Source organism: Oryctolagus cuniculus, chromosome 3 (assembly GCF_964237555.1).
Source record: "Oryctolagus cuniculus chromosome 3, mOryCun1.1, whole genome shotgun sequence".
In the NCBI taxonomy this organism is placed as follows: Eukaryota; Metazoa; Chordata; class Mammalia; order Lagomorpha; family Leporidae; genus Oryctolagus; species Oryctolagus cuniculus.
The window spans coordinates 5,855,299-5,879,189 of NC_091434.1; the positions used below are offsets into that span (position 1 = coordinate 5,855,299).

The 23,891-nt window shown below is 47.9% G+C and overlaps 1 protein-coding gene and 3 pseudogenes across 1 annotated transcript in view; all 4 read right to left on the bottom strand.

The window, feature by feature from the left end:
* The window catches only part of LOC138848908 (UDP-glucuronosyltransferase 1-6 pseudogene), a 40,121-nt pseudogene extending 16,314 nt beyond the window's left edge, over nt 1–23,807 (bottom strand).
* UGT1A7 (UDP glucuronosyltransferase 1 family, polypeptide A7) overlaps nt 1–23,891 on the bottom strand; it is a 214,881-nt gene that overhangs the window by 185,554 nt on the left and 5,436 nt on the right.
* LOC138848907 (UDP-glucuronosyltransferase 1-6 pseudogene) lies at nt 160–23,833 on the bottom strand (annotated as a pseudogene).
* Nucleotides 19,257–23,820, bottom strand: LOC138843124 (UDP-glucuronosyltransferase 1-6 pseudogene; annotated as a pseudogene).

Genomic DNA, 23,891 nt, shown 5'->3' on the forward strand with positions numbered 1-23,891 from the left:
CACCTCCTTGGCCACTGGAGTAGCCCCCCCCCCCCATCCAGTGCAGTGCTCAGACACTGACCTGGGCCCCCCTCCCACTTGATGGAACAAAGACACAAGTCTCAGCCATTGTAGCTCAGTGCCCAAAAGACAGATAAAATCAGCATTTCTCCCTTGTCCCTGAATCTCATTTCAGTCTCACACCAATCTACCTTCCCGACCTTGTGTCAGAGTGCTGGCTCCAGGGAGATCCCTGGGACTTCACACCTACACAGAACTCCTTTTCCCTTCCGTTCACACTTCATACAGGAATGCACTGTCACCCTCTGCTACTGTTTGTAGCCGCAGTCCTAGCCCTAACCTTTGCCATAGGCTTGACAGCCATCGTCCCCACAGGCTGACCTGTCTTAACAAACTGCTCTTAGCACTCTGTTCCCCTTCTGGTAGGATGCTTTTCTGCTACCTCCTGCTTCTAACCTGATCCCCTTTTATGGTTCAAAGCCCCCACATTTCCTCCCAAAAGTCTTAACATACCTCTCCCCAGTAGTTCTTCTAGCCTATTTTTTAAAGATAATCCCCATGTCTCTCATGTTGGATCTGCACACATTCCTCTTCTGAGGGCTGGCAAGCCCTCCCCATCCCCACCCTGCTCTGGGAATGGGTCCATGTTCATATGACCAGGACCAGAACCTTCCTGGCAGAACCCCAGGAAATAGATCTCTGTTGGAGCTTCCCGGAAGAAATGCTGGCATGGCTAGAGGACCAAACGCTGATATTGTATAGAGGATCCACCTGTTAGACCTGTCCAAGGCATCTCTGCTACAGCCTCGCTAAGCAGTCAAGCCCCTTTAAGCATCACTCACACTTCCTTCCCTTCTTCCCACAATGTGGGTTCATTTGCCCCAGGACACCTGTGACCTAATGTCCCCCTTCCAGGCCCACCCCCTACTGGCCACCACCACTCCTCACACCCAGTGGAAGTGGCTGCCATGGCATTTACTCATCACATTCCTTGCCACATGAAACCGTAAAGGTTGTCTCCTAGCATATGCTCGCGTGTATAGGACCAGAATCAGGGCATTCTTTCTCCGTGGTAACTGTGGGGAGCAACTGGGAGCAACTCGGACTAGACTAAGTTACTGGAATTAAGACTTATTCTATGCATCTGCTTTCCCACAATATGGCGCTGAGAAGGGAAACAGCTTCTACACAGCTGCCTCCAGTTCAACCAATAAACTGTGGGACCTGCTCCTGATTGGAGGAGAGCAGCGTACTCGGCGTGTGGGTAGCAGAGTTGGGATTGGTGGAAGAGGACTATAAAGGAGGAGAGAGACGGCATGCACCAGGAACATCTAAGGGGAACACCTGTGCAGCCCCCGAGAGAGCCGGCCGGCGGTGTGCCGCTCCCCCGCGGAAGTGGGGAATGTGGCAGGGGGAACCGCCCTTCCACGGAGGTGGAAGGGTCGGTAGCCAACCCAGGAAGAACCAGCAGCAAACCCGGGGAGGGCCGAGCAGACAGAAGAACAACGCAGGGTCCTGTGTCGTTCCTCCACGAAGACGGGGAGCGACAGTAACCAGGCGTGCATCTGCCTCCCCATCACTGCACAGGGACTTGTACACTTGCCATCCTACTTCCTGCTCCATCCTTTACCCTGGACCCATCTCTACTTTCTGACCCTCTAACCTACCACATCAAGAGATTTCAGACTTAACCTCCTTGATAATCTCGCTGGAGAAAGAGGAAATGGAACAGGAATGACCAGACTGGCCATTTCAGTAGACAAGGCAAATAAAATTGAAGATTTATCGCCCAATCTCAAAGAAAACATAAATGCACAGAAGCTGTCTTGTCTCCAGGTTCAAGTGGATTCATGGGCAGGAGTAGAAATCCAGAACCACTGGAGGCTAGACCTCCTCAAAGCCAAGAGAGGTGGACTTTGCCTCTTTTTGGCTTTTACACCATAAATTGGGTATGATAAGAGATGGGATCAAATTTTTACACCAATACATTGGGTATGGTAAGACATGGGATCAAATGCATAAAAACTGTGCTAATGAGATGTATTCTCAAGGTCACTCTGCCTCGTTTTGGCCATCTTTCCCACCATGGGCAATGTCTCTAATATCTCCTTTTATCCTCATACTCATAGTGCTCTATTTCTACCATGCATAGTTAACATATTCCAAAGGTTCTTGCAGGAACAAATGACGGCTCTATCTCAAGCCATCTACAGGAACATCAGACTTCTCTCCTTCTTCAATCAATCTGACCCTGAGTATAGGTTTTGCCCCACATCTACACCCAGAATCAGCAGGAAGCAGCCGGAAAGACACCAGTGCCCCTCTCCTTTTCTGTACTCAGAGTCAGGATGGATGGAACGAAGACACGAGTCTCAGTCATTCCAGCTCACTGCCCCAAAGATAGATAAAATCAGAATTTACCCCTTGTCCCTAAATCCCAATTCAATCTCATACCCTCTTGTTCTCTACCCTACCCCCTTCATTCTTCTCCAGGTGTGGAGACATTGGCCTGGTCATGCATTTTTGAAAAGTGCCTGTTAAGGATGACATGGCATTTTTGGATTTGTTTCCCTCTTGGCTTAACCAAGAAATGTTGACATTTCAGTCTGGACCAGCATCACTTGCAGAGACTCCTGTAGGGAGGGTGGGCAGAGGAACTGCAGTCCCCCTCACCGCCTAGCTGGGTGCTTTGGTTTGCTCTCCCAAGTGAGGGTCAGTCCAAGGATGCTAGCCCAAGTGGCCCCGCCTCCTTTCTGTTGCTTCCTTGGCTGCCAGAGGTCTCCTATGAACTTGCTCTCCCTGCTGCTGGAGGGAGAACAAAAAGCAACCCCTTGCATTCTTTTCCAATAGCTCAGCCCCACCCCTTGCATTCTCCCCCAGCCAACCAACCAGCCAGCAGAGAGGAAGGCCAGCTAAGTTTGAAAAGCCTGTGCCCGCAGAAAACCCAAGCAAACCAGCTCACTCCCATGTAATGCCCTCCAGCTTAGGACCCTCAGCTGCCCCCGCCTGTAAGAGAGCTCTGTGTGTCCACTCCCTGCACATGCCATAGTCACTCCCTGTCAGGTTTGCTCCTGCATAAACCTGTTCTGGCTGTTAGTTTCTGTCTTGCCTCCTCTTGGCCTTGCTCATCTATCCTGACTCTCACCCTTGCACACCTCCCTGGGTGTTCTCATTCTACAGACAGAGAAGTGAAAGATTCAAATTCAAACCCTGGAGCTCTTTTAAAAAAAAAAAAGATTTATTTATTTGAAAGTCAGAGTTACACACAGAAGCAGAGACAGAGAGAGACATAGAGGTCTTCCATCGCCTGGTTCACTCCCTATTTGGCTGCAAGGGCGAAAGCCAGGAGCTAGGAGCTTCCTCCGGGTCTCCCATGTGGGTGCAGGGGCCCAAGGACTTGGGCCATCTTCCACTGCTTTCCCAGGCCACAGCAGAGAGCGGGATCAGAAGTGGAGCAGCCAGGACTCGAACCGGTGCCCATATGGGATGCCGGCACTGCAGGCGGTAGCTTTACCTACTAGGCCACAGCGCCACACCCATGGCCGCCCCCAACCCCCAACCTTGCAGTTCTTAACCTGATTCTCTTGCTCTGCTAACATAATGGGAACAAGGGAGGGGTCCTTGGATCCAGCAGGGGAAGCTCTCCAGCCCCTCCTTTAGAGCAGGCTGGGCCAAGAAAGTGTGCTCCTTCCCAGAGCACCTTTCTGCCTACACCTGGCTCCAAGCTCTTCAAAGTCCTAACAGGGAAAGACACAGCGTGGGCTTTAAAGGTTTGAGTGGTTCTTTGCACCACAAGTGGAAGAAACTAGGATTTATCTCAATTCCTTGGTTCTGAGAAAAATACTCCAGTGGCTCTTCTAATAATGAAATGTTAGGCTAAATTCTCCTCCAAAAATTGAGATACTTGGAACCTGAGCCTCCTAACAGGACGAGAGGTAAGCCATGGGAAAGATGGGGCTCTACCGATGTGCAAATAGAATTTGAGCCCCTGTAGGCAGAGAGCAAGGATCTAAAGACAAATGTTCTTTCTTACACAAACTGTGTGTGATTCTAGGAAAGAAAAATGACAAGAGAGGAAGATGGGAAGGCTGCAGAGGCAAGGGGAGATTCTGGCACCATCAGACCTCTCCTGGGGCTGATGAAGGTGCACACGGTTGAGAGTCGGCCCTGGGAAGACCTAGGGGAAGAGGTTTCAGAACACAGGGAGTGCTCCTGATTCTGTCTCTCACAGCGGAAGTCACTAGCCAGGAAGCCAACATAGGCAGAAGCAACCAGGCAGTCCTCTGAGATGCCTGAGCTCCTCCCTGGACAGAGGAGGGGGGCTGGAAGAGTCACACTCACAGGAGCCTAAGAGGTTTGTCTCACTGTGCTCTCCCACATGGGCAAGGCTGGGAGCCCAGCCATGGTCCTGAGAGGGGCCTCTTCCCAGGAGTGAGAGGCACAGCATTATGCAAGGAGATTTACTAAGCTAGCATTCTCAAAGGCTTTGCTCATTTTTCAGATATGTATGATCCTATTTAGGTTACACTATCACAGCCAACAGTTACAAATAACAACTGTTTTGCTAATTTGATAGGAAAACTAGGTTTCAATGTTTATTAATGTGTGTTTTGGGTTATTTCTGAAGTGAGAAGTAATTACAAAGTTTAATTGGACATTCGTGTTTTGTTTGGTTTTTGTGTTACCTGCTTGTGTTACCCGCCTAATGCGAAATACATTTTAAAGCTATGATCAGTGATGAGTGTTCTTCTTTACTGGGTAATCTACTGAGGTAAAATCACATAACATAACGTTAGCTTTTTTTTTTAAATAAAGGAAAATTCCATGGCATTTAGTAAATTCACAATGACAGGAACCATCACCACATGTTTCAGCGCCTTGAGATGGCTTGATTATTTGACAAAGGAAACTTGATTCTCACCACCTTGACTCAGTTGCTAAGAACAAAACATGCAGGCTGCAGACCGCCCATTGCCACAAGGAGGCCGTCTGGACGACAGTGACACGCAGGTGAGGCAGCCCAGAGCCCCCCCAGCACTGCTCTGGTCCAGTGTCACCCCAGACAGCACTCTCACAGAAGCAGAGCGCGTGCACCAAGGTACCAGAGACGACAGTGTTCTCCTTCTCACGCCCCATTTTTCTTTGTGAAAAGAAGAAATCCCTTTGAATAGACAATAACAAATGAATCCCTTTTCTTATAAACCTCTGGTTGAATCTTCCTGACACTCGGAGTTTCTGTTTCGCAACGTGGGCTCCCTGGACCCCATCCCAGTGTGCTCAGCCTCCTGCCCCTCTGGCTCACGGGACCTGTGTCCAGTGTTTGGTGTGGAAGACACATTGCAAGCATCTTTGGGACTGTCTGAGGCTTCTTCCGATGAAAATGCATTGAGAAGGAAATTCTGGCATGAAGATGAAAACTATCAAAGGTACAAATACTTAAAAAGAAACAACTCACAGGTTTTGAGTTTCCAAAGTGACTCTGGGCACTGTGCCCCACTTCTCAGGGGGGCATGTAGGAACAGTCCCTGAGGTCTGAGGCTCCCACACCTGTCTGCACCAGCCCAGCAGTGAGCAGTCAGCTTTGCAGGCCACACAGCTCAGTCACAAGTTCTGTGTGCTGGTGCTGGTGCTGGTTTTTAACCTCCCTCTAAAGCTATGAAAACTTGGGGCAGTGTTGGGGCACAGTGCGTCAAGCCTCCACCTGCAATGCCTGGATCCCGTATCCGTGCCATTTCAAGTCCTGGCTGCGCCACTTCTGATCCAGCTCTCTGCTAATGCATCTGGGAACGCAGCAGAAGATGGCCTAAGTGCTTGAGATGGAGTTTCAGGCTCCTGGCTCTGGCCTGAATCTGGGGAGTGAATCAGTAGTCTAGATGGAAGAACTCTCTCTCACTCTACCTTTCTCTGTAATCTTGCCTTTCAAATATAAAAAATAAATGTTAAAAAGCATTCTTACTTCTGGGCCATATAAAAGCAGGCCTGTGGAGGTATAGTGGCTAAGATGCCAATTGGGATACCTGCTTCCCAAGGAAGAGTACATGGATTTGGAGACCTGCTCTGGCTCTGGCTCTGTTCCCTGCATTAGCCTGGCCCAGCCCTGGCTGCCTTTAGCATTTGGGGAGTGAATCCAGGGATGGGAGATCTCTCTCTCACTGTCTCTCTCTTTCTCTCTTTTTCTCACTCTGTCTCTCCCTCTCTTTCTCCCTCTCTCCCTCTTTCGCTCTCCCTCTCCCCCTCTCTTCCTTTTCCCCATGATCACAAATAAATAAAAACAAACAAATAAATAAATATTTCCTTAAAACAACTCAAAAAAGAACAGATTTGGCCTGTGTGTTTCCTCACACCTGCCTTGGGACCAGGGACAAAGCATGGACAGAGCTGGGAGAGTGGGTTTCAACAAGGACACGTTGCCTTGGTCAAGCCTTCACCTCTGCTGGACTGCAATGCCATTGCTGCAATGATCCTGGGACTGTCCCCAGAACAAAACTAAGTGTATCTGTGTATCCATGGCTGTCACCAGGCATGAGCCCAGAGTCCACTGCAACACCTGCATGTCACCTGGGCCTCAGGTTCCCCACAGCCTGCTGTTCCAGGCCTGGCACCCCTCCCCCCTCCCCACCACCATTTCTTCTCCCAGGGGACAGGACACATGTGAGTGGGAGAAGACAAGGCCAGAAGAGCAGTGTCTGCCTGCGAGAAGCACACCCACCCACCTGAGACAGCACGTCTGGCTTCTTGCAGTTGATCCCGCCAATGAGCACCATGTTGGGCATCACCGGCCTGGGGTACTCAAACACAAAGTCGTATCTTAGCAGCCACACGGGGTCCTTCTGAAATAAGGTGGGCAGGTCCACTTTCCTCTTGAGGAGCTCTACCGCCAGGTCCTCATACTTTGAATATAGACAGTAAAATAGAGGGACCTCCAACAAGTTAACGAGGAAGTTGACCACGCGCTGGGGGAAGCTCATCTGGTCGGAGAACTTTGTGTAGCACCGGGGGATGTACGACACCGGGTTGGGGCTTCCGCCAAACAAATGCTCCAGGGAACAGGGGAAGCCCCTGAACAGGTACACGGAGGGCAGGCCCAGGTACTCAGCCAGGATCACACCACAGGGTAAGGCCGGGTCTGTGAAAAGAGCATCGAACTTGCCCGCCCTGAGGAAATCCAAGGTGTCGCCGTGTCTCAGCAGGCTCTGGCAGTTGATGAAGTACATGTCAATCACAACCATGAGATTCCTGTATTCCGTCTGAGGCCCGCTCAGCCAGGACCTGTCAGTAAAGTGCTTTTCTCCAAATGTGCGATACCGATAACTCTGCTCCTCCTGGTCAAACGGCACTGGATAGATTCTCCTCGTGTAGAACCTGGATTCTCTCAAGAGCAAGTTGACTTCTGGCACCAGCACCACGATTTCATGCCCCCTCGCCCCAAGAGCCTCAACTATGCCCTGCATGCTAAGCCAGTGGCTTCCATCCTGGGGCACCACCAGCAGCCTGTCACCCAGCACCGTGCCCCAGAGTGCCACGAAGAGAACCCCCGCAGACACTCTCTGAGCTGCAGAAAGCAGGCAGGCCATCCTGGAGAGAGTTAGAGTGACAACAACAATAAATACTTCACACGTCCTGCTCTGCACCGCAGGCCTTCTGGCTATGTCCCCTGAACCAAACAGTGGTTTCACAGACTCTGTGTCCTTCTACCTGGCTCGGAATCCTGCCCTTTTATTTGAATGGACCTATATCAACCATTAATCATTTTTTAAGCAAGCTCTCTTGAACCAATTAGGGCCCCATGAGCTTTCACCTGAGACTTTAGTTTACTTTTTCACCTCCACCCATCTGCCTCTCTCTCTGACACACTCCTTGCAACAGTCTGAGGGCAATTTGGAAAGAGCCATGATCCTCCCCACCCACCTTTCTGCCAGCTCTGAAACCCCCTGCATTCCTCATCACTGGTGTTGTCCATCCTTGAATGAAGGCGAGTGCTTCTGTCATCTTTTTAAGCAACTTTTCTCAGAAGGAAAAGGAAGCATTAACAGGTAACAAATTCAAGATTCAAAGCAGCACAGTGGAGCTCCACTCTGAAAGTCTGGTTAGCACAGTGATGGCTGGATGAAAAGCTGCCCTACCGAGGGGTGGGGGCACTGAAGAAGCCAAGGTAACTTCCACCCCCATGACCTGAGCTCCAGGTGTATCCCAGCTCAGTGTCAGCCACAGCACTCCAGTGACTGCCTTGCCATCCCTACCCCACCTCTGTCAGCACAGGTGGAGAAAGATTCCACCTCCTGGGGAAGAGAACAGAGAAGCCGCAGACCTTGCCTTGGAACTCAGAGCTGGGCCCACCATGATGAATCTTAACACTGAACATACTGAACATTGAGGAGGAACATACCTCAACATACACAAGCCCACCAACAACACCAGACTGAATGAGGGAAAACTGATCTCTAAATCTAGAGTGAAAACGGATGTCAGCTTTCATCACTTTTATTCAACATAGTCTGGAATTTCTAACCAGGGTAGCGAGCAAAGAAAAAACTAAAAGACATCCAAATTTCAAAGAAGGGAACTAAATTGTCATTGTTTTCTGATAATGTGATCAAAGATAGAAAGCCCCAAAGACCCTACCAAAAAACAACCAGAACAAATAAATCAACTCCGCAATGTCGAAGGAGACATAATCAACATACAAAACTCAGTAGTGTTTCTATGTTGTGATAGAGTGTTATCAGAAAAAGAAGTGCAATCAGCAACTCCATTTATAATAGCAACAGTAAGACAAGACTAATAAATTTCACCAAAGCAACAAAAAAAGAACACAATAAAGAGGATGAAAAATTGTTGGAAGAAATCGAAGAGAATACACACAAGAAAGGAATGATAACTGTGACTGTGCACTGGGAGAAGCAATATTGTTAAAATGTCCATACTGCCTAGAGCAGTCTATAAATTCAACGTAATCCTTATCAAATACCAATGGCATCCTTCCCAGGACAAGATAGGGCCATGCTAAAAGTCATAGGAAATCACAAAATCCCCTCAATCGCTAAGGCAATCTTGAGCAAAGAACAAAGCAACAGGCACTACACTGTCTCACTCAAAATATGCTGTACTTATAGCAATCAAAACAATATAGCATTGATATAAAAAAAATACATACAAAAACCCATGTGACAAAATAGAAAGCCTAGAAATAAACCCAGGCCCTGATATCCAAGGGATTTTCCACAAAGTGCTAAGATCACACAGTGAAGAGAGGACAGTCTCTTCAATCAGCAGTGCTGGGAAAACTGGAGATCCGCATGGGGAAGAGGGACGTAGACCTACACATGCAAAAGGGCGTTCAAAACGGGTCCCGGCAGTTCATGGAAGACACACACTGTGAAAGTCAGGAGAAAACCCTGGAGAAATGCTTCACGACATGGCACTGGGAAGCTGCTGCTGCTTTTTTTTCTAATAAGACCACCTTAGGAGGAATAAGACCAAAAACAGCCCAATGGGATCACATCTAAGTGAAAAACTTCAAAGAAGATAATCAACAGAATGGAGAAACAACATACAAAATGGAAGAAAATATCTGGAAACTACACATCTAAAAAGGAGTTAATATCCAGAATATATAAGGAACTCAAGCAACCTACTATCAAGAAACCAATAACATGCTTGTAAGTTGGCCAAGTGACATGAACGTGTTACTGGAGAATGGCAGGGTTCTTGTCTTTGAGCATGAAAGAATTCAGGCATAAGACAGACTAGTGGAAAGTAAAAAGTAGCAAAGTTTATTAGGGAAGGGACATCCGTAAAGACGGAAGGGCACCTCTCCAGACAGGACCTGAGAGAGAGTGCAGTCGCTCGGACTGGGGGGAAGGAGCAAGGTTACATGGTTGAGTGGAGAGATTACACCTGGGCAGGCAGGCAGGCAGGCAGGCAGGCTACTCAGCATAGAGGAAGAGGGCTGAGCGAGCTGTCATGTTGATGCCGGGTGTGTGTGTGTGTGTGTGTGTGTGCAGGAGATGGGTCTTTTCTTCACACATCTCCTGAAACAAAGGATTTTATGGATGTAGACATTAAGGAGCTCCTGAGTTTTCCCTGAAGGCATCAGACAGGAGGAAGCCTCGCTGGCATCATCCTGGGTTCAGAGGAAGGGTGAGCAGGACCCCCTGGAGAATCAGGATCCTGAGCAGGGTGTTTGAGATGCAGATACTGGGCTGCATCTGGGAGACTGTGGAAGATTTGTCAGGCAGGAGGGGCGGGGACCCCCACCTGGCAGGTTATCAGGTAGAAGGGGACAGGGCAGGATGCGAGTACCCAGCTGCCCCTGAAACATTACCAGGATGGCTTTGAGATGCATGTGCTGGACATAGAAGTCTTCTCTTTAGGCCCGTTACACACACATAAGCTCATATCTAATTCCTACCTAACAAATGGAGAATTCTCAAAAGAAAAGACAAACATCCAAGACACACACACACACACACAATCAACGTCACTAATCACTGGGGAAACATAAATTGAAACCATAATGAATATTGCTTCACTCTAGTTAGAATGACTATTATCAAATTCCACAAAAGATAACAGGTGCCAGTGAGGATGTGGAAAAGAGAGAACACTAGAACACTATTCACGAGAGTACAAATTAGCATAGCCATTATGGAAAACAGGATGGATTATTCTCAAAAAATATTAAGGCTGGAACTACCATACGATATAACAATCTCTCAAACTGGACTGGTGTCTGAGACCCGGCTGCTCCACTTCTGAACCAGCTCTCTGCTATGGCCTGGGAAAGCACTAGAAGGTGGCAAAGGCACATGGGCCCTTGCACTCGCATGGGAGATCCGGAAAAAGCTCCTGGCTCCTGGCTTCAGATCTCTGCACCTCTGGCCATTTTGGCCAGTTGGGGTGTGAACCTCTCTCTCTCCCTCTCCCTCCCTTCCTCCCTTTCTCTCTCCCACTCTCCTTCCCTCCCTCCCCCCTTCTCTCTCTGTGTAACTCTGACTTTCAAATAAATAAGTCTTTAAAAAAAGAAAAATTTGTGTGTATTTGAGTGTGAGTATACACACACACACACACACACACGAATACTATGACGGTTATAAGAAAAAGGGGTGCAGAACTGAGAGGAGACAGGATATGAACTCACAGCCAAAATGAATTTATTGAAGAAAAATAAATGGCAGAGATTGGTGACCAACTGCCAGTGTGCACACAGACTGAACACATGGTAGAGGGCGCAGACCCCAGCGGACTGGGCTTTCTATCTTAGGGTGGGCTAGAGATCTGCAGGGGAGGGAGAGCGACTGATGGATCTGAGTGGCTCTGCACAGATTCTTCAAGCTTGGCTTTGCCTTCGAAACCTGGAGAACAATGCAGGGGCAGGGTGGGGACGATACAGGTTGTGAGACTGGACTGGGATGCAGAGGTAAGAGAAAAATTCAAAGGATGTATGGATAAAATGTAAATTCTGATTTTATCTATTTTCGGGAAAGGAGCTAGATAGAATGGCTGCGGAGTATGCCTTTGTTCCATCAAGGGTACTTCCCAAGGGTTGTAGAAAATGCAATGAAGACAAAAGTTCATTTTGTTACAAAGATTTCTGGAATGCACACATAGTTTTTCGTAACTGGCAATTTCCACAAATTTTTTGAAGACCCCTTGTATTTAGCCATAAAAAAGGACTAAACCTTGTCATTGGTGAAAATGTAGATGGAACTGGAGGCTGTTAGTTTTAAGCAAAACAAGCCAGCTACAGAAACACAAACAGCCCTTGACCTCAGTCATAGGTAGAAATCAAAACTTGACCTCACTGAAATTGAGAGCAGCACAGCAGTTCCTAAGCACCAACAGCATAGAGGAGAGGGAGAGGGAGGGAAGGACTGGTCAGCGGGAACAAGTTCAGTTAGGAGAAAAGTGCTGGATTCATCTGCACAGTTGCGTGACCATAGGTGACGAACACATGTGATATATTTCAAAACAGCCAGGAGAAAAAGATTTTGATGCCGTCACCACAAAGACATGAATAAAGTTTGAGGAGACCAATGAAACAGAATAGAAACACCCAAAATCAATTCAAGCATCTGTAACCAACTTCTCTTTGACGAAGGAGCTTATATCAACCCCTGGAGCAAGGACAGTCTCTTCAACAAATAGTGCTGGGAAAACTGGATTGCCACATGCAGAAGCATGAAAAAAGACCTTTACCTGACACCTTTCACCCAGATCCACTCAAAATGAACTAAAGACCTAAATCAACAACCCAACATCACCAAACTATTATAGAATATTGGGGAAACTCCACAAGACCTCGGCACAGACAAAGAGTTCCCGGAAAAGACTCAAGAGGCACAGGCAATCAATGCCAAAATCAACCAATGGGATTACATCATATTGAGAAGCTTCTATACTGCAAAGAAACAATCAGCAAGGTGAAGAGACAACTGACTAAACGGGAGAAAATTTTGCAAACTATGAAACTGATAAAGGATTAATAACCAGGATATATAAAGAGATCCAGAAACTCAACAACAACAAAACAATCTGGTTAAGAAATGGGCAAAGGACTTAAGCAGACATTTTTCAAAAGAGGAAATCCAAATGGCCAGCAGACACATGAAAATATGCTCAGGATCCCTAGCTGCAAAGAAATGAAAACCAAAACCACAATGAGGTTTCACATCACCCCTCCCCACCACCCAGTGTGGCTTCCATATGGAAATCAAGAAACAACAAGTACTGGTGAAGATGTGGACAAAAAGGTCCCCTAATCCACTGTTGGTGGGAATGTAAACTGTGGAAGACACTATGGAAGACAGTATGGAGATACCTCAGAAATCTGAATACAGACCTATCATATGACCCAGCCATCCCACTCCTGGGACTCTACCCAAGGGAAATGAAATCAACATATGAAAGAGCTCTCTGTTCCTGCATGTTTATCACAGCTCAAGTCACATTAGCAAAGACATGGAATCAACCCAAATGCCCTTCAACTGAAGACTGGAGAAAGAAATTGTGGGATAGCTACACCATAGAACACTGCACAGAAGCAAAAAAAAAAAAAAAAAAAAAAAAAAAAAAAAAAAAAATGAACTCCTGTCATCTGCAACAAAATGGATGAGACTGGAAAACATCATACTTAGTGAAACAAGCCAGTCCCAAAGGGACAAATTCTGTATGTTCTCCCTGACCTGGGATAACTAACAGAGTACCTTAAGGACAACCTGGAGAAATGAAATGAACACTTTGACAAGCAATGATCTGGAACAGCCTTCTCTCAACTGTTGAGAAATAGCTTCTAATTCTATATTTTGTTTATCTTTTCCTTTCTAATATTTTCCTTATCTTCTCTTTCATATGATTCATTGAACACTATACTTAACATAGAGTTAATCATCTATGTATGTAGTTAAATATAAACAGAACTTTTTTTTATTTTTGACAGGCTGAGTGGACAGTGAGAGAGAGAGAGACAGAGAGAAAGGTCTTCCTTTTTGCTGTTGGTTCACCCTCCAATTGCCGCCGCGGCCGGCGCGCTGCAGCCAGCGCATCGCACTTATCCGAAGGCAGAAGCCAGGTACTTATCCTGGTCTCCCATGGAGTGCAGGGCCCAAGGACTTGGGCCATCCTCCACTGCACTCCCGGGCCACAGCAGAGAGCTGGCCTGGAAGAGGGGCAACCGGGACAGAATCCAGCACCCCAACCGGGACAAGAACCCGGTGTGCCGGCGCCCCAAAGCAGAGGATAACCCTAGTGAGCCGCGGAGCCGGCCAATAAACAGATATTAGTAAAGAATAAGAGTGAGAATAAATAGGGAAGAGGAAAGGGGGTGGGAGTGTAGGTGGAAGGGTGGCCACAGTGGGAAGAATCACCAAGATCCTAAAGTTGTAATTGTGAAACGCATGTAGTTTGCAACTGCAAAGCAGTATTGTCCTACACACATTCCTACGGAATGACTTCCAAGAGTACAGCTTGACAAGTAGCCATAGGACCCAAAAATCCCTTAAGCTGGCTGACAAAATAGCAGCTTAAGTGTTACAAAGATCAAATGGTTAGAAAGAAGCAGTAAAGTGACAATATAGATAGGATCAGTGTTACAGTGATCATATAAATAGGGCTAAGTGTTTGGAAACAGTAACAGACAGAATTACAAAGGAGTGAAAGTCCAATATGGGGAACAGTCCATAGAGCAGACTCATAGAAGGACAATTGCTTTAAGTAGCACTCTGACCTCAGAATTAGCCTTAATGGCATTCCAGTCTGGCTGCAAAGTCCAAGGGAGCATTTCAGGCATGGAAAGCCAAGATACCCTGGAAAATAAAATGTCCTACATACAAGACCCCTGTGGGTGAGACCCCAGGGGAAAGAAGTGGCCACCAAAGAAGGATGTGCCTTTCTCTGAAGGGAGGAGAGAACGTGCACTTTGCTTATGGCCTTGTTGAGCCAATGGATCAAAAAGGCTTCCACAGCCGAGGCAGCTCATGTCAAGAGCCTTGGGTGATCACTGATGTCCTTGCCAAGAGTGTTATTTGTTAAATAAACAACAAGGGTCACTGTGCACCAACTTCCCATGCAGGACCTCTGTCCTCAAAGAGTTGCATTGGGAGACTTAATAGGAAAACTGTTCTTAAGAATCACTTCTATTTAGGGTATTAATTGGAGGATAATACTATGTCTCATAAGTTAGTTATGTCTAAGAGCTCACAAGAGATGTACCTTCCTTGGGTTCCTCTTTAAAGAGAATTAAGTTTCTAAAAGGAAAGAAGGAGAAGGAAGGGAAAAGAGGGAGGGGGGAGTGAAATCACCTTTGAGAAGCAAACACGTAGAACAGCCCTGGTCTAGACACTGAGGAACAGTTCTCTCAGCTTTGATAGTCCACTCTTTCTTTTTTGTTTTGCTTCCGTTCTTTCTGTTTCTTTCTCTTTCCTGCACTAAACAGGAGAGGGAGGAGGAAGGGGGAGGAACTGGGAGAGAGGGCAAGAATGGTGGGAAGAATTGCTATGTTCCTGATGGTATATTTATGAGATACCTACAAATAAATTATTTTTAATTTTTTTCAAAATAAAAGCAAAGTTTAGAGTCCTTTGGAATAGTGCACACATTAGTAACAAGAAGGGAAGAAAGATGCGTACAACACTATAAAGTCATTGAAGTTAGTATAAATTAAATGAGTATGACATAAACGGAAAGAATCTCCTCTCAAAAAGAGGATCCACAGGGGCTGACGTTGTGGCATAGCAGATAACACCTGTGATGCTGGATCCATAGGGACACTGGTTCCTGTCCCAGCTGCTCCACCTCCGATCCAGCTCCTTGGAAGTGGCCTGGGAAAAGCAGAAGAAGATGAGCCAAGTGCTTGGGCCCCTGCACCCATGTGGGAGACCCAGATGAAGCTCCTGGTTTCAGCCTGGCCCAGTGCTGACCATTGAGGCTGTGTGGGGAGTAAAGGGTGGAAGCAAGTTGGTTGTCTGTCTGTCTGTCTCTCTCTGTAACTCTTTCAAAAGAAATAAACAAATCTTTTTTAAGGTTTATTTGTTTGTTTGAAAGGCAGGGTTACAGAAAGGCAGAGGCAGAGAGAAAGAGAGAGAGCAAGCAAGCTCTTCCATCTGCCAGTTCACTCCCCAAATGGCTGCAATGGCTGGGACTGAGCCGATCCGAAGCCAGGAGCCAGGAGCTTCTTCCAGGTCTCCCATGCGGGAGCAGGGGCCCCAGCACTTGGGTCGTCTTCTTCTGCTTTCCTAGGCCATAGCAGAGAGCTGGATCAGAAGTGCGGCAGGCAGGACACGAACCGGTACCCCTATGGGATGCCGGTGCCATAGGCAGAGGCTTGGCAAAAAAAATGAATAAATATTAAAAAACATGATTCACCACAGAAATTATGAAAGAAAATCCGGCTTGTAATCTGGGTCCATGTAGGATATCTCCAAAGTTGTTGGTAAAGGAATAGATACAACTTTGAAACAATGCCAGGTGAGGAGAGGCTGCTCATGGGGTCAGCAGAAAAAACACAGCAGGAATGAACAGGTGCTTAGCCAGCAGTGCCCCACAGGGGACCATGGGGCCGGTTAAAACCACATAAAAGGAGCTGTCATCCAGGTGCCTCATCGGGGCTTTGTTATGCAATAGCTCTGAGCATGACTGGGAATAGATCCTGGATGCATTTTTCTGGCTTGCTATTTTTCCAAAATCTCTTCAGAAAACTTTGTGTTTCAAAGATCCCCTTCGTCCTATACGCTAGACCCATCTCTATTTTCTGACCCTCTAACCTATCACATCAAGAGAGATTTTAGACTTAACCTCCTTGATAATCTCGCTGGAGAAAGAGGAAATGGAACAGGAATGACAAGACTGGCATTTCAGTAGACAAGGCAAATAAAATTGAAGATTTATCGCCCAATCTCAAAGAAAACATAAATGACCTAGCAAGGAAGCTCTCTTGTCTCCAGGTTCAAGTGGATTCATGGTCAGGAGTAGAAATCCAGAACCACTGGAGGCTAGACCTCCTCAAAGCCAAGAGAGGTGGACTTGGCCTCTTTTTGGCTTTTACACCATAAATTGGGTATGATAAGAGATGGGATCAAATTTTTACACCAATACATTGGGTATGGTAAGACATGGGATCAAACGCATAAAAACTGTGCTAATGAGATGTATTCTCAAGGTCACTCTGCCTCGTTTTGGCCATCTTTCCCACCATGGGCAATGTCTCTAATATCTCCTTTTATCCTCATACTCATAGTGCTCTATTTCTACCATGCATAGTTAACATATTCCAAAGGTTCTTGCAGGAACAAATGACGGCTCTATCTCAAGCCATCTACAGGAACATCAGACTTCTCTCCTTCTTCAATCAATCTGACCCTGAGTATAGGTTTTGCCCCACATCTACACCCAGAATCAGCAGGAAGCAGCCGGAAAGACACCAGTGCCCCTCTCCTTTTCTGTACTCAGAGTCAGGATGGATGGAACGAAGACACGAGTCTCATTCCAGCTCACTGCCCCAAAGATAGATAAAATCAGAATTTACCCCTTGTCCCTGAATCCCAATTCAATCTCATACCCTCTTGTTCTCTACCCTACCCCCTTCATTCTTCTCCAGGTGTGGAGACATTGGCCTGGTCATGCATTTTTGAAAAGTGCCTGTTCCAGCTCTCTGCTGTGGCCAGGGAGTGCAGTGGAGGATGGCCCAAGTCCTTGGGCCCTGCACCCCATGGGAGACCAGGATAAGTACCTGGCTCCTGCCATAGGATCAGCGCGGTGTGCCCAGTCATTGATGGGTGAACCAATGGCAAAGGAAGACCTTTCTCTCTGTCTCTCTCTCTCTCACTGTCCAGTCTTCCTGTCAAATATATATATATATACTAAAATGATCTTGTGTATATGAAGATAATTGAAAATGAATCTTGGCCGGCACCACGGCTCACTAGGCTAATCCTCTGCCTGCGGCGCCGGCACATCAGGTTCTAGTCCCGGTTGGGGCGCCGGATTCTGTCCCGGTTGCCCCTCTTCCAGGCCAGCTCACTGCTATGCTCCGGGAGTGCAGTGAAAGATGGCTCAAGTGCTTGGGCCCTGCACCCCATGGGAGACCAGGAGAAGCACCTGGCTCCTGCTTTCGGATCAGCGCAGTGCGCCGGCCACAGCGCGCTGGCCGCGACAGCTATTGGAGGGTGAACCAATGGCAAAGGAAACCTTTCTCTCTGTCTCTGTCTGTCTCTCTGTCTCTCTCACTGTCCACTCTGTCAAAAAAAAAAAATTTTTTTTTAAAAGTGCCTATTAAGGATGACACGGCATTTTTGGATTTGTTTCCTTCTTGCCACATGTTTCAGAGCCTTGAGATGGCTTGATTATTTGACAAAGGAAACTTGATTCTCACCACCTTGACTCAGTTGCTAAGAACAAAACATGCAGGCTGCAGACTGCCCATTGCCACGAGGAGGCCGTCTGGGTGACAGTGACACCCAGGTGAGGCAGCCCAGAGCCCCCCCAGCACTGCTCTGGTCCAGTGTCACTTTCACAGAAACAAGAGTGCGTGCACCAAGGGACCAGAGACGACAGTGTTCTCCTTCTCACGCCCCATTTTTCTTTGTGAAAAGAAGAAATCCCTTTGAATAGACAATAACAAATAAACCTCTTGTACTCATAAACCTCTGGTTGAATCTTCCTGACACTCGGAGTTTCTGTTTCGCAACGTGGGCTCCCTGGACCCCATCCCAGTGTGCTCAGCCTCCTGCCCCTCTGGCTCACGGGACCTGTGTCCAGTGTTTGGTGTGGAAGACACATTGCAAGCATCTTTGGGACTGTCTGAGGCTTCTTCCGATGAAAAATGCATTGAAAAGAAAATTCTGGCATGAAGATGAAAACTTTCAAAGGTACAAATACTTAAAAAGAAACAACTCACAGGTTTTGAGTTTCCAAAGTGACTCTGGGCACTGTGCCCCACTTCTCAGGGGGGCATGTAGGAACAGTCCCTGAGGTCTGAGGCTCCCACACCTGTCTGCACCAGCCCAGCAGTGAGCAGTCAGCTTTGCAGGCCACACAGCTCAGTCACAAGTTCTGTGTGCTGGTGCTGGTGCTGGTTTTTAACCTCCCTCTAAAGCTATGAAAACTTGGGGCAGTGTTGGGGCACAGTGCGTCAAACCTCCACCTGCAATGCCTGGATCCCGTATCGGTGCCATTTCAAGTCCTGCCGGCGCCACTTCTGATCCAGCTCTCTGCTAATGCATCTGGGAATGCAGCAGAAGATGGCCTAAGTGCTTGAGATGGAGTTTCAGGCTCCTGGCTCTGGCCTGAATCTGGGGAGTGAATCAGTAGTCTAGATGGAAGAACTCTCTCTCACTCTACCTTTCTCTGTAATCTTGCCTTTCAAATATAAAAAATAAATGTTAAAAAGCATTCTTACTTCTGGGCCATATAAAAGCAGGCCTGTGGAGGTGTAGTGGCTGACATGCCAACTGGGGTACCTGCTTCCCAAGGAAGAGCACATGGATTTGGAGACCTGCTCTGGCTCTGGCTCTGTTCCCTGCATTAGCCTGGCCCAGCCCTGGCTGCCTTTAGCATTTGGGGTGTGAATCCAGGGATGTGATCTATCTCTCTCTCTCTCTCTCTCACTCTCTCTGTTTCTCTCTCCCTCCCGCATCCCCTCCCTCTCGCATCCCCTCCCTCACTCCCTCCCTCCCTCCCTATCTTCTTTTTTCTCCATGATCACAAATAATTACAAATAAATAAAAACAAACAAATAAATAAATATTTCCTTAAAACAACTCAAAAAAGAACAGATTTGGCCTGTGGGTTTATTCATGCCTGCCTTGGGACCAGGGACAAAGCATGGACAGAGCTGGGAGAGTGGGTTTCAACAAGGACACGTTGCCTTGGTCAAGCCTTCACCTCTGCTGGACTGCAATGCCATTGCTGCAATGATCCTGGGACTGTCCCCAGAACAAAACTAAGTGTATCTGCATATCCATGGCTGTCACCAGGCATGAGCCCAGAGTCCACTGCAACACCTGCATGTCACCTGGGCCTCAGGTCCCCCACAGCCCTGCTGTTCCAGGCCTGGCACCCCTCCCCCCTCCCCACCACCATTTCTTCTCCCAGGGGACAGGACACATGTGAGTGGGAGAAGACAGAGCCCAGAAGAGCAGTGTCTGCCTGCAAGAAGCACACCCACCCACCTGAGACAGGACGTCCGGCTTCTTGCAGTTGATCCCGCCAATGAGCACCATGTTGGGCATCACCGGCCTGGGGTACTCAAACACAAAGTCGTATCTTAGCAGCCACACGGGGTCCTTCTGAAATAAGGTGGGCAGGTCCACTTCCCTCTTGAGGAGCTCTACCGCCAGGTCCTCATACTTTGAATACAGACAGTAAAATAGAGGGACCTCCAACAAGTTAACGAGGAAGTTGACCACGCGCTGGGGGAAGCTCATCTGGTCGGAGAACTTTGTGTAGCACCGGGGGATGTACGACACCGGGTTGGGGCTTCCGCCAAACCCATGCTCCAGGGAACAGGGGAAGCCCCTGAACAGGTACACGGAGGGCAGGCCCAGGTACTCAGCCAGGATCACACCACAGGGTAAGGCCGGGTCTGTGAAAAGAGCATCGAACTTGCCCGCCCTGAGGAAATCCAAGGTGTCGCCGTGTCTCAGCAGGCTCTGGCAGTTGATGAAGTACATGTCAATCACAACCATGTTATTCCTGTATTCCGTCTGAGGCCCGCTCAGCCAGGACCTGTCAGTAAAGTGCTTTTCTCCAAAGGTGCGATACCGGTAACTCTGCTCCTCCTGGTCAAACGGCACTGGATAGATTCTCCTCGTGTAGAACCTGGATTCTCTCAAGAGCAAGTTGACTTCTGGCACCAGCACCACGATTTCATGCCCCCTCGCCCCAAGAGCCTCAACTATGTCCTGCATGCTAAGCCAGTGGCTTCCATCCTGGGGCACCACCAGCAGCCTGTCACCCACCACTGTGCCCCAGAGTGCCACGAAGAGAACCCCCGCAGACGCTCTCTGAGCTGCAAGGAGCAGGCAGGCCATCCTGGAGAGAGTTAGAGTGACAACAATAATAAATATTCATACACCCTGCCCTGCACCGCAGGCCTGGGAGGCTACGTCCCCTGAACCAAACAGTGCTTTCACAGACTCTGTGTCCTTCTACCTGGCTCGGAATCCTGCCTTTTTATTTCAATGAACCTATATTAATCATTAACCTTTTGTTAGGTGCCAGCTCACTTGAACCAATTACGGCCCCATGTGTTTTCACCTGCAATTCTATGTGGATTTTCCCTTTGTCTCCAACCAATATGCCTCTCCCTATTAAGGCTTCATAGCAACAATTTGAGGACAAGTTAGAAAGACCCCTGATGCTACCCTTTTCCCTCTGTCAGCTCTCTGTCCTGAACTCCTGCATACCTCATCATCAATGATATTCACGAACGAATGAATAGTAATGCTTTCCACTTTTTTTTGTCATGTTTTCTCAAAACAAATTGAGGCATTAACAGGTGATAAAATCAAGATTCAAAACAACACAATGCACTGCCAGTCCAGTTTCTGGTTACCATGGTGATGCATGGGTTCAAGCCTGCGATTACAGGGAGCCACATGGGCATTGGGCAAGTCTGATATGAATTCCACTTGCAATGCCCTTGACTAAGCTGCAGTTACTGGAATTTTTGCATTATGAGCAGCAAATTCTAGTCCAAAGGATGTGAGCTCTAAGACATAATTGCCACCTCCAGTGTGGTTAAGAGCATAATTCTGGAGTCAGCCTGCCCCTGCCTGGCTGGGTGAGCTCATTGCTCTCTGCCAGTGGCTTCATGTTCAGTGAGGATTGCATCAGTGCCGCTCCAGGACTGTTGCAGGAATTGGCGGAGTGAATTCTCCAGAGACAAGGACAGACTCAGTAGAGGCTCTCCCTCTGGCTCTGATTATGCAACGTGGGTCAATTTGGCAGTAATTAAGGGACAAAAAGTACTTTTGAAATATCTCAGTGAACAAAAGATTCACCCCTGCCCTGTGAACAACAGACAAGAAAAAGGGGGAGGAAGAGGAGGCAGGGTAAAGGAAAAGGGCGGGCGGCAGGCTGGCAGGCCACTCCTACGCTCAGGACTTGGCTGGCCAGAGGCTGAGCGTATGGGAGCTTCCTCGACTGTCTTCTGGGGGTTTGCTGGCAATCTTCAGGGCACCTTCAATCTTCAGCACCCCAGTTTCCACCCTACTCCTCTCATGATATTCTCCCTGTATGCCTAGTTCCATGCCAAATTTCCCCTTTCTTTAAGGACAGTGGGCTTGTTAGATTAAGACCCTCCCTAAAAAGCTTGTCTTAATGGATTACAGCTGCAACGGCTGTTTCCAATATGGTCACCTTCTGTAGAATTGGGTATTAGAGCTTGGACACATCCTTTGGGGCCACCATCCAGCCCGTAGCCCTTGGAGGTATTGTGCCATGGTGGACATAATACAGTCACATCCCAGACAGTCCAACTCTGGGATGCAGGCATGGCTACCCTTCTATTGGTGAAAAACTGAGGTTTCCTAACAATGGAAAGGATATTTTTTTGTAACTCCTGGGGTTTTAGAGTGAAAAATAAAATTGGCAAACTTTTCCTGTAAAGGTCCAGATAGTAAATATTTAAGGTTTTGCCAACCACTCAATATCTTTGATCATGATCCAACTCTGTCATTGTAGTCAGAGAGCAACCATGGACATTACTGAAAAAAATGGATGTGGTTGTGTTATAATAAAACTTTATTTGTAGAAACAGGCAACCTATTATGTTTGGCCCTGCTGTAGATGATGACGAAAACCAAGATGTCAACTCTACCCAAGATATCCACATGGCTTGATCCCTCCCTCATTGCAGGTTTGGTCAGTGCCATTTCAGACCTTCTGCTGCTCCAATTATCAAAGAACCTGGCCCATCCCTTTGCTCTGAAGTCCCTCCTCCTCATTCCTCAGCCTCTTCCCTACCATATATTTACTGTGTGTCTCCTGGAAGGAATGGGAGCACCTTGGGCAAAGGGCCAACGTCTGCTTTGTTCTCTGCCATATTCCCAATGCCTGGAACGAGGCCTGGTATGCAGTAAGCTCTCAGCAAATGTTTGCTGGATGGACAAACTAGCTTTTGGGGGTGCCTATCCATTTTATTCTCATTTCTCATTTTGTCTTTCACATAGTTAGGATTCACTCAAGAAATCGGAACGATTGAAGAACCACAGGATCCTTTCTGAAAAGCTGGTCACTGACTCCATCTACGTGTGTTTAAGGAAAAGACCGACTGGTTTTGCTTCTATGCCTGCACTCAACACACGCCTGTCTGTGACCAGATGTGTGGGGGTTTCTCCCACACTCACCAACTCTCCAGCACCCACTGGGTGTCTGCAATTCCATCCTTTCTGGCCACCGACCAGAACTCTCCAGTACCCACTGGGTGTCTGCAATTCCATTCTATCTGGCCACCGACCAGAACTCTCCAGTACCCACTGGGTGTCTGCAATTCCATCCTTTCTGGCCACCAACCAGAGTCAGGGCAGACCCCGCAAGGTAAAGGTTCAGTCCTCCAAGACTGCCCTGACTCTGACCCCAACCACAGGAACGCTTGCCCAGACTACCCACAAATTCTGTCTGGCTTGGCTGCAAATTAGAGGTCTCCACACCCTCCATCTTGGCTCAGTTACTTGCTAGGATGACTAACAAAACCATGGATAATGGTTTATTGAGTCAGTTCATAGCTTATTACAGAGGGTGCAATAAATGAACCCATGAAGAAGCACAAGGGAAAGATGTGTGGCAAGAGGCACAGGGCTCCACGCTCCCTCCCTGCGAGTGCCCCTGCAGCCTGCTGCAGCCCGAGAGCTCTCTGTGCCCTGCCCTGTGGGGTTTTAACGGGGACTTCATTGAGGAATCACTGGCCATTGGTGGTCAGCCTTTCAGACCAGGCCATCCTCTACCACGCAGTCATAAGTCGATTGCCCTGGCCACCAGCCCCAGTCCCCAGGGACATTCTGAAAGTCACTTGAGTCATAAACTCAGGCGTGGTTGAACAGGGCTTGTTTTAGAGAACAGAAGGCACTCAGTTCACCTTTCACACTCCCATCCCTTAGGAAATTACAAGGGTGTTAGGAGCTCTAGCCAGGAAACGCAGACCAAGACCCAGACGGATATTTCCCATTCTATAGCACATATCAAAACATGCAACCCAGGACTTGCCTTTAGGAAATCCAGTCTTCAGAGTGGAAGTGAGGCCAGCACGGTGAGAGCCCCGGAGAAGGACTCAGAGAGCCTGGTGTCTGCCTCCACGTCAGCCAGGGGAGGGGCTGACTTTCTGAGCATCAGGTTTTGCAACTCAGAGCCAGGGGGAGGGTCAGATCTGGGGAAGGGCCCACCCTACGTATTATGGA